This window comes from Ictidomys tridecemlineatus, chromosome 1, assembly GCF_052094955.1.
Source record: "Ictidomys tridecemlineatus isolate mIctTri1 chromosome 1, mIctTri1.hap1, whole genome shotgun sequence".
Classification (NCBI taxonomy): domain Eukaryota; kingdom Metazoa; phylum Chordata; class Mammalia; order Rodentia; family Sciuridae; genus Ictidomys; species Ictidomys tridecemlineatus.
In genome coordinates, this window is record NC_135477.1 from 126,448,826 (window position 1) to 126,465,052 (window position 16,227).

At 47.2% G+C, this 16,227-nt stretch overlaps 1 protein-coding gene and 1 long non-coding RNA gene across 8 annotated transcripts in view; one reads left to right on the top strand and one right to left on the bottom strand.

Annotated features, from left to right (window-relative positions):
- Ppp2r2b (protein phosphatase 2 regulatory subunit Bbeta) overlaps positions 1-16,227 on the bottom strand; it is a 437,378-nt gene that overhangs the window by 21,351 nt on the left and 399,800 nt on the right. The gene's annotated exons all lie outside the window — the stretch shown is intronic.
- Positions 11,527-12,044, top strand: LOC144377231 (uncharacterized). Its single transcript, XR_013437999.1, has 2 exons — positions 11,527-11,736; positions 11,814-12,044. It is a non-coding gene; the product is annotated as an uncharacterized LOC144377231 (long non-coding RNA).

Here is a 16,227-nt window from a genome sequence, read left to right on the forward strand (position 1 = left end):
AATAAGTTTTTGCCTCTGCCCACCTGCCTATCACATTGCGTCCACAACTACACCTTGGTTGATATGCCTTTCTACTCAAATAGTCAAACTGGAATCCCTTGGGTCCTACATGCACTTTGGGCATCCCCACTTTTATACCACTACTTGGCTGCACCTTTGCCCATCCTGGGATACTCAAAAGAACATCAGACTGGGTCAGGGATGCTGATTCAGGATAGGCACAAATCAGCTGGCTATTAATACCTACATTCGGTGTCGCCAATGGTATCAGTTCATTCAACACTGGTAGGTGTTATTTCTCTCTCTCTCTCTTTTTTTTTTAATTGGTCTACTCAGCCAACTCAGCTGGTCGGAACAGAGCCAGGATTTGAACTCCTTCTGCTTCTGTTACAGCTAAAGCTTCGTCCCAGGGTTTCATAAACTGACTTCCAGACCACTCACGTATAATCGAATCAAGCATTATTGAAGCACACTAGAGGCGACTGACCAGAACATAAAGCTGTTCCCCTGATCAGCCCCAAACAATTGCAAGGGCACTCCTGATAAGCCTGAAAACTGCAAAAGGGATGTTCGGGGTCTAGCCAATGCAAGCAAGCCAGGTTACAGGTTTGTTCAACACTGGTAGGTATTATTTCTCTCTTTTTACAGAAGCGGGAGAGTGCAGTCAAGCGGAGGGAAGCCTAACCAATCACAGTTAGCCCAGTCACCCAGTTACAGAAACAGAGCCCTGTTACCCTAGTTACAGAAATCATGTCCCAAGAGGTAGTTCTGTGTTCTTACAGGTTTCTATAGCAAAAGGAAAAGAACATTTTGCCCCAGTCATGACCCTTCTACTTGGCATAGTTGTTTCACAGAATGAAGTCACAAAACAAAATGGAGTCACATTTGCTTTTACTATCACACTTCCAGCTTATATTATCCTCCATGCTACTGTCTCCCACTTGAGTCACTATGGGCCACTGTCAACTCTCTGGTCTGTTTCCTTTTCTGTAAGCTGAAGGAGTCAGGGTTGCCTGCCAGGTCCCTCCAGGCTCTTAGGTAACAAAAATCTATGAAATTCCAGTGCTCTTCCCTTTCCCCCACCCAAGCCCCATTAGTCTAAGGTAGGTTTTCCAAAGTGACTTCAGTAGAGTCCTCGACCCATGACTTGCTAGCTATTCCAGATTCCAAGGCCAAATGTTCCTGGGAAACCCCTATCAAGTTCTTTGGTGGACATAACAGTTGACCTGTTATTAAAGGCAGCCTAGGATTTTAAGCCACATACCTGGCCAGCCTACCCCACCGCGTCTGTCCAGTTTTGGCAACCAAACATGTCTGCAGATATTGCCAAATGTCCCCTGGAGGGTATGACTGCTCCTAGTTGGGAACCCCTGATTTGATCCTATTTCAAAACCTTACTTGTTCATCTCTCCGTGTGGCCAATCACTTGCACAGAGTTCCTCAAAATCTACTTTGGGGTTTTCCTTTGAAATCCTACAGGCTGTCTTCTGTGCCTCGTGCAGGTAGTGTTTGGTGTTCTAACATCTATTGATGTAAACACGCCTCCACGGAGCGCTAAGTATCTTATGTGAGCCCACGAAAAGGCTCAGATGACTGGAACAATGAATAAGTTCCCAGAATCTGGAGAAAATCTTAAATTCACAAATAGGACAGAAGAGTTGAGAAGAAAAGGGGCGACTCGAGAGAAACCTAAAGCTAAAACTACATTCATTCCAGAGGGGACAACAGCAGAAAGGAAGCATATAGTGGGCTGACTCAGGATCAGGGGACAGGGGAGATACACTAGTAACCACAGGTACCAGGTCCTTCTCTGGACCTCACACTTGCCACACTGCCCAGGGACTGGGTGGGGCCAGGTGGGGACCAAGTCCTTACTGCTGATTCTGATGTCTTCCTCATCCTGGTTCCACTTGCTGTGATGGGAAGGGTGCAGCCGTCCCCTGCTCAGTAGGCCTGGGTCGAACTCCCAGCCCCTTTGCTGATAAGCTATGAAGCCTTAACAAGCAGCCTGACTCCTCCCTAATTCCATTTTCCTGATCTTTAAATAGAGATGATAATAGTACCTGCTTTCCAGGGTGGACGTGAGAATAGAGGAGAGCTTTCATTTTGCAGCACTGAGCAAAATGTGTGTCCCCCAAACAATAGGGATGCTGCAGCACAGCAGAAGCACACTGCTGGAGGCAGGCTTGGCCAGAGAACAGTCCAAAGGCCTGCAGGGTTTTTCCAGATGGATCAGATAAGAGCTCCCAGTCATGGTATTGATCTCTAGGTCTTGGGTCTGGGCCTTCTCTAATACAGATGTGATAGGTTGTCACTGGGCTATCACTTGAGCAACACCCTCCTGGGCATACGTGGCTCTCATTTCCATGCCACCACCATCCTGATTTGGGTGACATGGGCATATGAGAAGCAAAGGAAAAAAAAAAAAAAAAAGAGGCCATGGGGATGTGCAGGTCGTTCATGAGAAAACAGGAGGAGCAGACTGAGAATCGTGCGCAGGGTTGTAAAGTGCTCACTTGTGCTGACGTCTCTTCTACGGAGCAGCACAGCTGGCCTGCGTTTCCTTTTGGAGAGATGGCTGACAATTTCCCCATAATGGGGATAGAACTGGCAATTTTCCTACACTGTGAGGCAGATGGCAATTTTCCTTCAGAGATATGCAGGCAACAGTTTTGCCCCTGGAGAGAAAAGGCTCTCCGATTGAGATGCAGCCAGTAATTTTGACTATACAGAAGATGCAGCCAATAATTTCGCCCAATGAGAGAAACGGCCAACAATTTTCCCACGGAGGGTAAGAAGTCCCTGGACTGACAATGCTTTGGCCTTTGTCCAGCTGAGGCCAGGGAGAGGAGTTTCGGATTTAATTAGTGGCTACTGTACTACCATGGGCCCGATGACAGAGTCTCCAGACATGGACCAGAGACTAGGATTTGAGATCGCTTTTCATCTATCCTTCCTTCCTTCATTCCATAAACAACTGCCTGACAGTGAACGTCACATCAACATGCCACATAGCCTGGCAGAAAGGGAGAAGTCAGTCTAGAAGACAGTACCGTGCCTCAGTCCCCAACTTTTATACAGCTGGTTTAAAAAGACTTCTGCTTATAATATTTTCCTTTACCAATATGTCTCTTAATAACCAAAGTTAAAAAAGAGTCAAAATCTTTTTTTCTTTTTCTCACATTGGGGAAGAAAAAAGACAGCACAATTTCAGAGGGTGGGGGAGAAGGAAGGGGTGTGATTAAGAGTGACTTACAAAACTGAGGCTTAAATGATCAACAAGCACCAGACAGATCACAGGTTAGTAAACAGTGTGGGATCCGAGGGTCATTTGGTCTCTGCTGTGAAAATTTGACTCTCTGTAGCCTGAAAGCATCACAGACAACACAGAAGCAGATAAACTCTAAGGCTCAGTTCATGGGCGCCAAACATTGTTTCAATTTTTTTTTAAAGTGTCAAGAAATAGGACTCTTTTTTCCCCCAACCCCTTAGAAATGTAAAAACATTGTTCATTAGAGCAGTATGGAAACAGGTGGTGAGCCAGGTTTGGCTGTAGGTCAGAGTTTGCTGACCCCTGATGATAGTGTCTAGAGATGGGAGGTGTGCATCCTATGCTAGGCAGGAGAGTTAGCATGTGTAAATACTCAAGGTGATAAATGCATTTTTTGATGGACAGTGGGAGTCTAAGATAGATTACATAGAACAATGGAATCATTGGTTAGTAAGATGCAAACTGCTTTCCTAAACATGTATCTCAGGCTGGTGCAAAAGACGTTAATGGACTTAAGTGTCAGACATATTGGGGCTAGGACCTGTGCAGTACTATATACAGGCTGGAGTATCTGTTAGTTTTTCTTACTCTCCCTAAATATTTAGCATTATTATTATTATTATTATTATTATTATTAGGGATTGAGCCTAGTTTGGTTTACCATGAGCCACATTCCCAGTCCTTTTTATCTTTTGAAACAAGGTCTAAGTTGCTGAGGCTGGCCTCGAACTTAGAATCCTCCTGTCTCAGCCTCCCAGGTTGTTGGGATTATGTGCGTGTGTCACCATACCTGGCCAGCTTTGTTATCTTTAAAATATACATCAATGCCCACTTTGCATGGTTAAAAAAGATAAAAGCAAATAAGACACCTAGCACATGATCAGACGTCAGTAAGCACTAGTGTCACGCAGTGTCAGCCAGCAGACATTGAGGACTGGTAGGTGTAAGGCACTTTGACAAGTGCAGGGGTTATAGTGAGAAAGGTCCTCCTTATTTATCATGCCTGGAAGATTCTTTCAATTTGCCTAGCAAGAAAATTTGCTCCTTTACCCTATGACAGGAAATGCCACCCACTCCTCAGAAGTCCACACCCTGATCCCTGCGATTTGTGAACACGCTTTGTTGCGTGACAAGGAGGAATTGGGAATTAAGGTTGCCACACAGTTGAATTTAAGGGGAGATGATGCTAGACTACCTGAGTGGACTCACCCAGATAGTGACAAAGGTCCTTATAACTGGAAGAGGGAGGCAGGAGGGTCAGTGTCAGAGGAACCCAATGTGAGAATCACAGGGTTCTGTGATTCAATGACCACAGACTGGCCATTACTGGTTTTGGAGCTGGAAGGGGGCTGTGAGCCAAGGGATGCAGGCAGCTTTTAGAAGCTGGAAAAGGCAAGAAAACATTTTCCCCCAAAACTTCTAAAAAGGAACCCAGCCCTGGGGACATCCTGGCTTTGGCCCAGTGAGACCCCATGTCAGGCTTCTCAGTTCTAGAAACTATAAGATTAAAAAAAAAAAAAAAGTGTGTTTCTAAGTCACTGAGCTCAGTATGTCTGTGGGGGTTTGTCCCAGCAGCACTAGGAGATTAGTATCCCTCTCCCCCTATTGTCAAAAAGGGAGGGGACAGAGTATTTGAGGTCTCCCTCAACTCTGCAGAGCTGCTATTATTTTCCTGGGTCCCTGTGCAACTCTCTGTCCCTGCAGTAACCTCTCTGTTTCAGCCCCTGACTGTCCACAGCTGGCCAGGGAAGTCAGGTCAGAGTGCCTGCTTCTGGGTATGGGCTTCCAAGAGAGCTGGCCAGCCATCCCAGCATAACCACCCTCTCCTCCAAATTCCTAGTGCCGCTGCTGTGCCCACAGCTGCAGAGCAAGCCCACCTACTCTGAGACAAGGAGCACTAAGTAGAACTTGAGAACCTGTACCATACCGCCACGTGCTGGGTGAACTTCCCCACGCACCGCCACCCTCCTGCTCAGACACCTACAGTGACTCCCCTATGCGGGCAGCCATCGTTCCCACCCCCCGGGCCTGGCACTCAGGGCCGTTCCCGTCAGGCCTTGGGTCAGTATGCCACCATCCCTGCCCATTTCTCTCCTTTTCCAGCACTGCATTGCGGTCAGCCTGGCCTGCTCACCCTCAGCTCCAGGGTTTATTCCTCCCCTGGTTTATTCCCTGCGGTAATGGTGGGTGACCGTGGTGCATTTCCACATGCCACAGTCAACCCTGCCCATGTCTTCTCTGTCACTCTGACTCCTATTCCACATGTAGGGCTCGCCACCTTTTCTAGCAAGCCTTCCTGAACCATCTCAGTCCTCTGTATCCTTGGTCCCCTCTTACCGATAAACTTGACCACCCTCCGAACTTCCTGTTATTAAAAAAAAACCAAACCAAACCTATTTGTTCCAGATTCAAAATGAGCTCAGAAATCCCAATTCATAAAAAGGGCCTCAAGGAAAACATCCATCCCCTGTCAGGCACCGTTCAGGGTTAAGAATCCTGTTTTAAAGGTGAGGAAACAGAGGCTTGGAGAGCCTAGGACCTAAAGTCTCGCCGTCTGAGCGCACAGCCAGGGAAAAGCTCTGAGAGGTTACAACTTTCTCACGGAGGAGCCTCAGCTGGAGTCTCTGATCTCAAGAGGGGGAAGTGGGAACCTGTGTTTGGCTCCCCGTTGGCCTGTCAATCTAAAGGCAGAATTTGGGTTCACATCCATAGACAAGTCCATTAATTGTGGGCCCGTTTGCCCTCCTTGGGTGAGGAAGAGTCATTGATTAGCCAAGTGGTGCTGGTGCCTTTTTGAGAACTGTCACTCTGGAAGGCTATTGATTGAAGGAAGTCTCTGAGCACATTCTCTCTTGCAGGCAGCGATAAAGGGAGGCACTTCCACAGTCCAGGCAAGAGGGTGAGCTGGCAGTGGGCGTCTCCACAGGAGCCTAATGAAGAAATCTGGGAGCAGGGAGGCCGATTTACAAGGGCTCACACGGGATCTTGGACTTCATTAGATCCTGTCCCTGTGCAGTGGGTGAGTGGTACAGGCATCCATGGGTCTCATGCCTTCACGGGTCCCTGTGGCCCGTGGTCTCCAGGAGTCGGACGGCAGTGGCCCACTCCACCCCTCACAGACTCAGGGTTTCCCTCCTTCCTCCCTCTCACACTTTCTCATAATTTGTTCCCAACAGGAAGCTTAGTGCAGCTGCTCTAAGAGAAGCCTGAGCTCCCTGGGGAGCTTCTGCCCAGGTGGAAGAGTCCACCAGCGAGGGGCCGTTATTAGGGGTGATTGCTGGGAAGCTGGTTGCCATGGCACCGCAGAGGCTAGGGCTGCACGCCCAAGCTGTCCCCGTTTTCCAGGCTGTATACATAATTACTGCAATAAGCGGCGGCACACGGAGAAGGGCAGAGGAGCGGCTCCCTGCTGACGGCGATCTCGCAGGGCAAGGTGAGAAGTTCACCAGGAGTAGGGCGGTCAGTCCGTCTTGGCTTGGACTGATATTCTGCATGGAGAGGGACCCGAGTGGGAGCTGGGCACGACACTGTCTTCTCACGGAGCCACTGTGAGCCCTCTGTGCTCCCAGCTCTGGTTTTCTACAGGGATACACTGTTCCAAATCCACTGACAGTCGGACCTGTCTTAAAGCGCCCTGTGGTGTGCACACCTGGAGAACTAACGGTGACTACTGTATTGCTGTAAGACTGCGAGGGAGTAGAGCGAGGAATAGTCCCTTGCACAGTGCCAAGCACTGCGCTAAACCCCTCATGCAGCCATCTGCACTTGGTCATGGGCTAAGAAGAGGCCCTAGGATGTGAATCCATGTGACATCATTCTTCTCCTCTAATAGAAACAATGACCCCCTTAGCTTGCTGCTGATAACAGACACCTTTGAGGGCATGGTCCCAGAAAATTGACCTTGGATGGGTCCAAGTCTTCAAACTCATATGAGTTTCATGCTCTCTGTTCTTGGCAGCCACAGAGAATTAATGAGAGTGGCATTGTCTGTTTGCAGAGTTGACACAATACACTGGGGGCAATGTGCAGAATACTCACCAAATTTGTTGACCACCTAACTACTCCCTGCTGGCTCTAATTTGCTCTTCTCAGCCCCCAATTTTCTCCTCTCTGAGTTCACAGACTAACAAATACTGAGTGTGTACTGTGGACCAGGCAGCATCTCACTGGAACCTCATGACAACCCACCAGCGCAGACTCCTATGGTCCCCATTTCCAAGAGGCAGATGTTTAGGCTGAGAGATGTTAAGTGGAAGAAATCAAGTCCAAGTTCCCACTTGGGTTTGTTTGACCCTAGAACCAACACTTATTCACCATGATGGTATATGGCCTTCTCGGTTCTCACATAAGCCGAGTTTCCACACCACAGGAAGCTCACAAATGCCTACTGCTGACCTTCATGATTTACTCTCGCCAACCTCAACAGTATCTCAAAGCCACCTACTGCCAATACTAGTCCAGCAGGACTTGAAATTGTCTAATGGATAAAATCCTTCCCCATCATCAATACTCTGCTTGATGGTATTCGCTCCCTTCCCAACACCTCTTGAGATCCTTTCTGGTCAGTTGAGTTGGAAACCATCATTCACTTCTCAGGACTTAGCTAGGTTCTCAAGTTCTGGTCAAGACACACAGGTCACAGTACAGAGCTCCATATAATAGGATGATGTTACCCTTAAGTGGCTTATTATATCTAATTCAGCATCAAATAATATACTATTAATTGGAATCTATTATACGATAAAAGTTTCAGGAAATCATCTAGGAGATAAAACTGAGATAATTCTGAGTTTTCATGTGTTTGCCTGGGAATCGGAAAAAGTGTATAGTTGATGTTTTCATTTTACATACTTGGTTTAAGAATCACAGCACTCCTGCCTGTAATCCCAGCAGATCGGGAGGCAGAGGCAGGAGGGTCACGAGTTCAAAGGCAGCCTCAGCAACAGCGAGACGCTAAGCAACTCAGTGAGACCCTGTCTGTAAATAAAATACAAAATAGGGCTGGTGATGTGGCTCAGTGGTCAAGTGCCCCAGAGTTCAATCCCTGCTACCAAAAAAAAAAAAAAAAATCATAGCAATATTATATTTCTGAAACAATGGCATGTATTATCTGATTTAGGTCTTGTGTCCTTCATTCAAGGATTTGGTAAATATGATCTAGTGTCCACTATATGCCAGGCCAGTACTGTTTCAGGAACTCTAATGCCATTTAATATCTTCACCAGGGTAAGCACCCATGCACTGGGGTAACACTACTTTGTAATTCTGTGGCCCTACAATGACACGAATACAGAAGAGTCTTACTAAACAGAGATTAAACAATGCAGTGCATCCAAACCTCTGGGAACATAACAGGAAATGCTGAAGATGAGGACATTTGACTCGACTGTTCAACTGTTTCACAGTATGCTCAGCACAAATATTTTAGCATTTTCTCTGACATTGGGAATCATTTCACATTTTTTTTTGTACCAGGGATTAACCACTGAGCTATATCCCCAGACCATTTTTATTTTTTATTTTGAGACTGGGTCTTGCTGAGTTGCTTAAGGCCTTACCAAGTTGCTGAGACTGTCTTTGAACTCATTATCCTCCTGCCTCAGACTCCCAAGTGCTGGGATTACAGATGTGCACCACCGTGCCTGCCTTCACATGAATTTAAAATGAACTTTCTTTTAGAAACCCTTCCTGATTTCCCCTCCTCTTGGCCCAGCATGGTCAGTACAGCACGGCAGTCATGGTGTACTTTCCATCACTGTGCTCAGCACAATACCTTGTTATGGACCGACTCTTTCCTCTGTCGGATGCCACAGTCTCCCATTTCCTAAGTGCGATGGTCCCATTTTTCTCATGCAACAACCCTGTGACCACTTCATTTCATAACAGGGATTTTCAAATGACATCGAAATTTCAAGATGTACTAGCTGACCCCAGGATTAAGGATGCCCATATGTGAGATAAATCCTATTTAAATCCTTATGTTCAGGTTACAGATATGAGAGAAGATAAAAGCAAGTGTCATTAGGAGCATCCCCTGCCCTCGGCTGCCTCTGTCTGTGTGGGGTGGCCTCAGGAGGCCAGCAGGTGCTCTGAGTAATTCAGTAGATAAAGGACTTGGCTGCTGGGCCTGAAAGCTGCTGGAGTAGACAGCGGATCTTGCCATTCAGTTATGGATGCCACCTCCGGAGCTGTCAAATAGAGTTATGTGAACGGCACTGGGGGCTTGAATTAGCAGACAAACGTGGGTCAATTGCACATGTGAGAGAGGCCCCCTTCCCTTCTCATCAAAAGGTGCCACGTGAGCACGGAGTATGTGTGTGTGTGTGTGTGTGGGGTGGGGTGGGTGGGGGCTTTCATTATAAAGTAAGAAATATACCCAGGCTCTGTCAGTGTTTTAGACAATCTGAGACTTGATTTCCTCAGTGGCTAACCACCCCCCCAAAACAACAACAACAACAACAAAACAGATACACTATGAACATTGCAGGAGCAATGAAGATAAAATGATGAGAAGGAGCCCTTTCAATGGGAGAGGGTTTAAATAGCAAAAGTATCGATGTAGTCTCTTAACGCTTTCTTTCTGATGTGAGATTTTTAAAAGATTTTAGTTAATCATGACAGTAGAATGTATTTTGACATATGATACATACATGGAGTATAACTTCCCATTCTTGTTGTGGTACATGATGTGGAGTTTCACTGGTCACTGGTATTCATATATGAACATAGGAAAGTTATGTCTGAATCATTCTACTGTCTTTCCTAGTCCCATCTCCCCTCCCTTTCCCCCCACATCCAATCTGGTGAACTTCCACTCCTTCCTCCCCTCTACCTGTTGTGAGTCAGCATGTGCATATCAGAACATTTGCCTTATTTCTCTTAGCATGATAGTCCCCAGGTCCATCTGTTTACCAGCAAATGCCATGATTTCATGCTTCTTTATGGCCGAGTAATATTCCATTGTGTATATATACCACATTTTCTTTACTCATTCATCTGTTGAAGGACACCTAGTTTGGTTCCATAGTTTAGCTATTTTGAATTGAGCTGCTATGAATATCAATGTGGCCATGTCACTAGAGGTATGCTGATTTTAAGTCCTTTGGGTATAGCCCAAAGAGCGGGATAACTGAGTCAATTGGTGGTTCCATTTTGGGGAATCTTTTGGGGAATCTCTATTTTGCTTTCCAGAGTGGCTGCACCAATTTGTAATCCCACCAGGAAATTCTAACATGAATTTTCAGTCCTTAAAATTCATGAATTTGTTCTTTCATCTTTGCCAAATCAATCAAAGGCTCCTTCCTGGAGGCATGTGCTCGGGCCCCAAACTGGGAATTATCCTTGGTTCTTTACCTCACCCTCCACATCCAGTTTTTAAACTGCATTCAAAGCTGGGCCTAGATCCATCCTGTTCACCCCTTCCACTGTCTCATTTCTAGGGATTTATCATTCTTCTCCCAGCATCCATTCTCCCTCCTCATGCTTAAACAGAGTGATATATTTGAAAGGATTGATCCCTCTACTCCTTTACACAGCCCTCTGTGTTTCTCCTGTACTCCTCACCATTGCTTTTAGGGCTGTTGCTTGCCTCAGTACCAAGTCATCTGCACAGAGTACAGTGTGACTGGCCTGGGGTTGGGCAAGGGTTGGCCCTGAATGAAGCTCCTCATGTAAGCTGGGCTCTGGTCTATTCCTCCCGCTGGGCCCTCACACAACACCAAGCTGGCTCTGCCGGCCGACCTTTCCTGACCGTCAAGCTGTCCAGATTCAGAGTCCCTGCATCTGCAGTCTTCCTAGGGAACACGCCTCCACTGAGACCTGAAGAGTCTCTGGCAGAATAATGGCTCCCAGAGACATCCACATCCTTCCAGGACAGAGAGGAATTAAGATGTGGATGGGATTGTGATTGCTAACCAGCTGATTTTAAGATTATTCTGTATTTCCTAGGTGGGCCTCATGTAATCAAAGGGCCCTTAAAAGTGGAAGAGGGAGGCAGGAGAGCATGTCAGAGGGATGGCACAAAAGAGGGACTCGTCTTGCTGTTGCTGCTTTGAAGATGGAGGAAGGTCACTGACCCAGGGAAGTTGGAAAACCCAAACAAACCTCTCTTATAGTCTCCAGGAGGGAGGACAGCTTGATTTTAGCCAGTCAGACCCATGTTGGACTCTTGCCCCAGAGAATTGCAAGACAACGGGTGTGTGTTGTTTTAAGCCACCAACTTTGTGTTAATATGTGACAGAAGTCACAGGAAACTAAGAAAAGAGGAGCTGAACTTCCTGGTTTTGCCTCTGGCAGGAAGGAATGGGCCATCTTAAGATCTATCCGTGTTGACTAGAGCCCTTGCTGGGGACCATGCCTCACAGGAAGCCCCTCGTTTCTGGTTCTCCTGAAATGCAAATTCAGGATGCTCACTGGTGCCTGTGAGTGCTTCGTCAGTGACGGCTGGTCATGGACCATGCTGACAGGTAAGCTGGCCTTGAGCCATGTCCCAAGGCCAGAGCCACCCATAACCTCACAGCCAACCTCTGCCCTTGTGTCTCAGGAACTGCAGCCGTGTGCCTGTGCCAAGTTCAGCCTGCCCTGCGTCCCATCTGAGACCCCAGGTGGAGCAGAGGGCAGGGTCTGGGAGGACGTCAACTGCTAATGAATGACACTCACCTCCAAAATTAATAAGGCTTCTAGTTCTTAGGAAAATCCACTCAACTGGAGTCACCAGGATGAATAATTGACAGAACTGGTTAAATTAATAAAAAATGGAAATGAAGATAAAGAAGGGGGAAGGGATTCTATTTTTGTTATGGCTTGAGCTTTGCCTGCTCCGTTGTTAAGCTTGAATAGGGTGGAGAACCTTCAGATATTGTGTGTGTGTGTGTGTGTGTGTGTGTGTGTGTGTGTGAGAGAGAGAGAGAGAGAGAGAGAGAGAGAGAGAGAGAGAGAGAGAGAGAGAGAGAGAGAGAGAGAGAGAGAGAGAGAGAGAGAGAGAGAGAGAGAGAGAGAGAGAGAGAGAGAGAGAGAGAGAGAGAGAGAGATATCTCCATAAAGCAAGATTTTGTTTGGCTTTTCTCCAGGGTCGGGGGTGTGTTTGTGTGTGTTTGTGATGCTGTCATCAGACAAAAGCATTTGGGCCTTGTCTTTTTAACCTAACCAAGCTCCCCTGCAATAAACACTGTTAATTATGCCCCAGATCGATACTGAACCCCTTTCGGAACCTGTGCCAACCCTCGCAGGCTTTCAGATGCACTGCAGCTGCAGCCTCAGCTGATGTCTTTGGACACATTCCATCGGAGACCCAGGGAACGAGCCGCAGGTTTATGAAGGGATCTAGTGGCTCACAGAATCAGGGTTTGGCAGTTAAATTTGGAGACGAGGGTGAGAGTGAGAATGGATCTCATGTTCTGCGCAAAAGCTGGGTTAATGCTGCAACTGGGCGTGGTCAGGCTGGGGGGATCCAGTTATGGGGATCATAAATTGAAGGCCCTGAAATTATCTTGCTGGATGTTTTAAAAAAGATTCTGCTCTTTCTCCTGCCGAATACCAGGATATTAATGGATTCTTCTCCTGGAAGCAGAAAGATGTGGATCTGAATCCCAGCTCCTGCACTGTGGCCTGGGCCAAGTTTCTTCCCCTCTCTGTGCCTGGCCAGGGCTCCTGCTTTTTCCAAACACACCCTGTTCCCTAAGTGACATCACTTTATCCTCATGGTCTTAAATACCATAATATGTTCTTGATTCCTCAATTGAACTTCCAGCCTAGATTTACCCCCTAACTTCCAAATTTATGTATCCAGAACTTTCTAATTGGATGAATCATGGCTGTCTCAATCTGGAAACATCCTAAGGAGAACACTTGGTCTTTCTATGCCAAACCTGTTCCTTCCCCCATCTCCTTATGTCCCCCAACCCAAGACTGACCTCAGATTCCTCCCTTTCTAGTGCTTCTCCAGGTCCAATCTCCAGCAAGTCCTCACAGCCTTACCTTGTGAATCAAATCCGCCCCTCGCACAGCTCCACTGTCCCCTCCCTGAGCACAGTCACTACCATTTCTCCTCCAGGCTGTGGAAAGAGCCTCCTAATTGGTCTCCTAGCTTCTGGGCTTTCTGTTCTTCACCCCTACTTTTTTGTTTTTCAGTACTGGGAATGGAACCCAGGAGTGTTCTGCTTCTGAGTTACACCCCTAGCCCCCTTTGAAAATTTTGAGACAGGGTCCTGCTAAATTGCCCAGGCTGGCCTCAAATTGTGATTGTCCTGCCTCAGCCACTTCAGTTGCTTACATTACAGGTGTGCACCATTGTGCCTGGCTCTGTGGCTCCCTTTTGAGAACTTGCAAGACCACAGACTTGGTGGTCAGTTATCTTTTAACAATGGGGACACATTCTGAGAAATGCATCGCTAGTGACTTTGTTGCGTGAACATCATAGAACATATTCACACAAAGATGGCTAAGATGTGAGTTGGTGATATACCCTTAACAGGATCCCCTCATTCACCAAAATGTCAGGTAGCGCATCACAGGATTCACCTCTTGGCTTTAAGCTGCGCCTGGCTTCCCATCTCCCTTAGAATGAAACTGGGGGCTCTGTCTCAGCCCACAGAGGCTCCAGAACCACCCCCTTTTGTGCACTCTCTCTCCACCTGTCTGTCCCCACCCATGGATCTTCGTTCCATTTGAACACAGGAAGTCGTTCCTGTGTTAGGACCGTCACACTTAGTAGCTTGCTCTCTGAATCTTTCCGATAATTCAGGTCTCAATTCAAAACCTTTCCCCCTTCTACCCTCTGACAACAGCTCCGGCCAGGAGCTGATTTTCTTATATCTTCAACGACTGCCTGAAATTACGTGTGCAAGTGAATATATTTGTTTTCCTCCCTCGCCCACAGAATGGAAGCTCCTTGAAGGCAGGACCCTGCGGGTGGTTCAGTAAGTCTTGAGTTGAAAAAGTGACTCCCGCTGTGCTTGGCCTGGGAAGCTCTTCCCGCTGAAGAGCCACAGGCCTCATCACACCCAGCTTTGTCTCTGCTCTCTGATGGCCACAGTGTATCATTCTCCCTGTTATCAGGTTGGGCAGGTTGTGAACAATCACACTATGTACCTCATAAGGCTGGCATGAGGATTAAACGAGCTCAACGTGTGTGTGTTTGGCTTGCTTCCTGCACTTGGTGAAATATCAGTCAAGCTTGCTGTGATTACGGCTGTGAATGTTGCTGCTGCTCCGGGTTTCACCCTCAATTGACATGTGGTAGGAAAGGGAGACATCATTCCAGCCACAACTCACACCACACTTACACGTCAGGTGCTAGCCCAAGGCTTCAGGAGTGTTATTGTGTTTAATTCTTACAAGCACCTTATAAGGTAAGTACTGCCACTAGTTGTTTTTGCAGGTGAGTAAACGGAGGCACAAAAAGTTAATTTACCTGTTCAAGATCACCTATGTGGGCATTAGACAGAGGCTGAGGGTAGACACCACTTTGGTTTTCCTCCTCTGCTGTGGCCCAGGCTCTGAATTCACTCACTATTGCCCTTTAGTTCAGTGGAAGGAGACAAAGGAAGCACCGATGTCCTAGGCTGTGGGTAGGAGGCATACAGCACTGGGATCGTCCTCCCCATGCCGGAGACAGGTGCTGCAGGGGTGTGCAGGGAGTGATGACCTTTCCTGATGACTCTACTGCAGAGCCAAGGCACCAGGTGGGGCTCTCCTGGTGTCCACCAACTCTCTCCAAATTACACAAGTGAAACTGCAACCTTTCTGGGCATCTGGGACATGGAGACACTGTCCACCTTTCACAGCCTTTGACTTCATTCCTTCCACCTAGTCCCTGCCGTCTTTGTCCACCTCCACACACTGCATACAGGGGGCATCTATAACTTCACCCTGGTGTAACATTTATCATAAGCAAGTCCCACTTGTTCTCTTCTTAAACTGTGTCCTCAGTTCCTTTGCAAGGAGGTCTCTTCAAGGTACCCATTTTTCTATTCCAAGTCCCCTTTGTGCATTTACCTGCTTCTTGTCTGTTGTGCTGCTAAAACAAACTCCACCCATTAAGGACCGTCCTCACTCAGGGGCAACTTTGGAGTAGGGAACAGGTGTCTGGGCTCCCCATAGAATCTAGAGGCAATGAAAATCCTCTTTGTTCTGACAAACTTTCAGCACCATGGAAAGCACCGGCTATCCTCCTTCTTAATCACACAGCCCTTGGGGAACGGTAGAGACCCAAGGTGTGGGTTCCTATCACCCTTGTCCTTTGGTCCTCTGTCTAGGTTCCCCACTGCCCTTAACAAGAGCCACACTGAGTTTGACAGTCTGTGTCCACATTTCTTGCCACCATTAAAACCTGGAGAAAGCCTTGGCACCCTGCAGCGAGGGAACCCGAGCAGATTCTGCAGTCAGCTCCAGGGCTGGAGCGTGTGGTCAATTCCCCGTCTTTCCTTCTCTCACAGGTTGAACTTTGCCTCACCCCAATTCATAAGTAGAAGTCCTCGTTACCCCTGGGACCTTAGAATGGAGTTTTTGGAGAAATGTCCTTAAAAGTGGGAATTAAAATGAGGTTATTATGGTGGGTCCCAATCCAGTATGACTGGTATTCTTAACAAGAAAGGCAATTTCGACTCAGGCATTCAGAGGAAAAAATGCTGTAAAGATATCGGGGTGTTTGGGGCTGGGGTTGTGGCTCAGCGGTAGTGCACTCACCTAGCATGTGCAAGGTGCTGGGTTCGATCCTCAGCACCACATAAAGATAAATAAATAAAACAAAGGTATAAAAAAAAAAGATCTCAAGGTGGGAGGGTGGGAGTAGGGGAAGAAAGCACTTTATAAGCCAAGCAGCGAGGCCCTTCTCTTCAGTCCTTAGAAGGAACTACCCTGCTGACCTTATTGAGAACTTCGAGACAATGCACTTTTGTTGCTTAAGCCAACAAGTCTGAGGCACTTTGTTATAGCAGCCCTGGTAAACTAATACACCT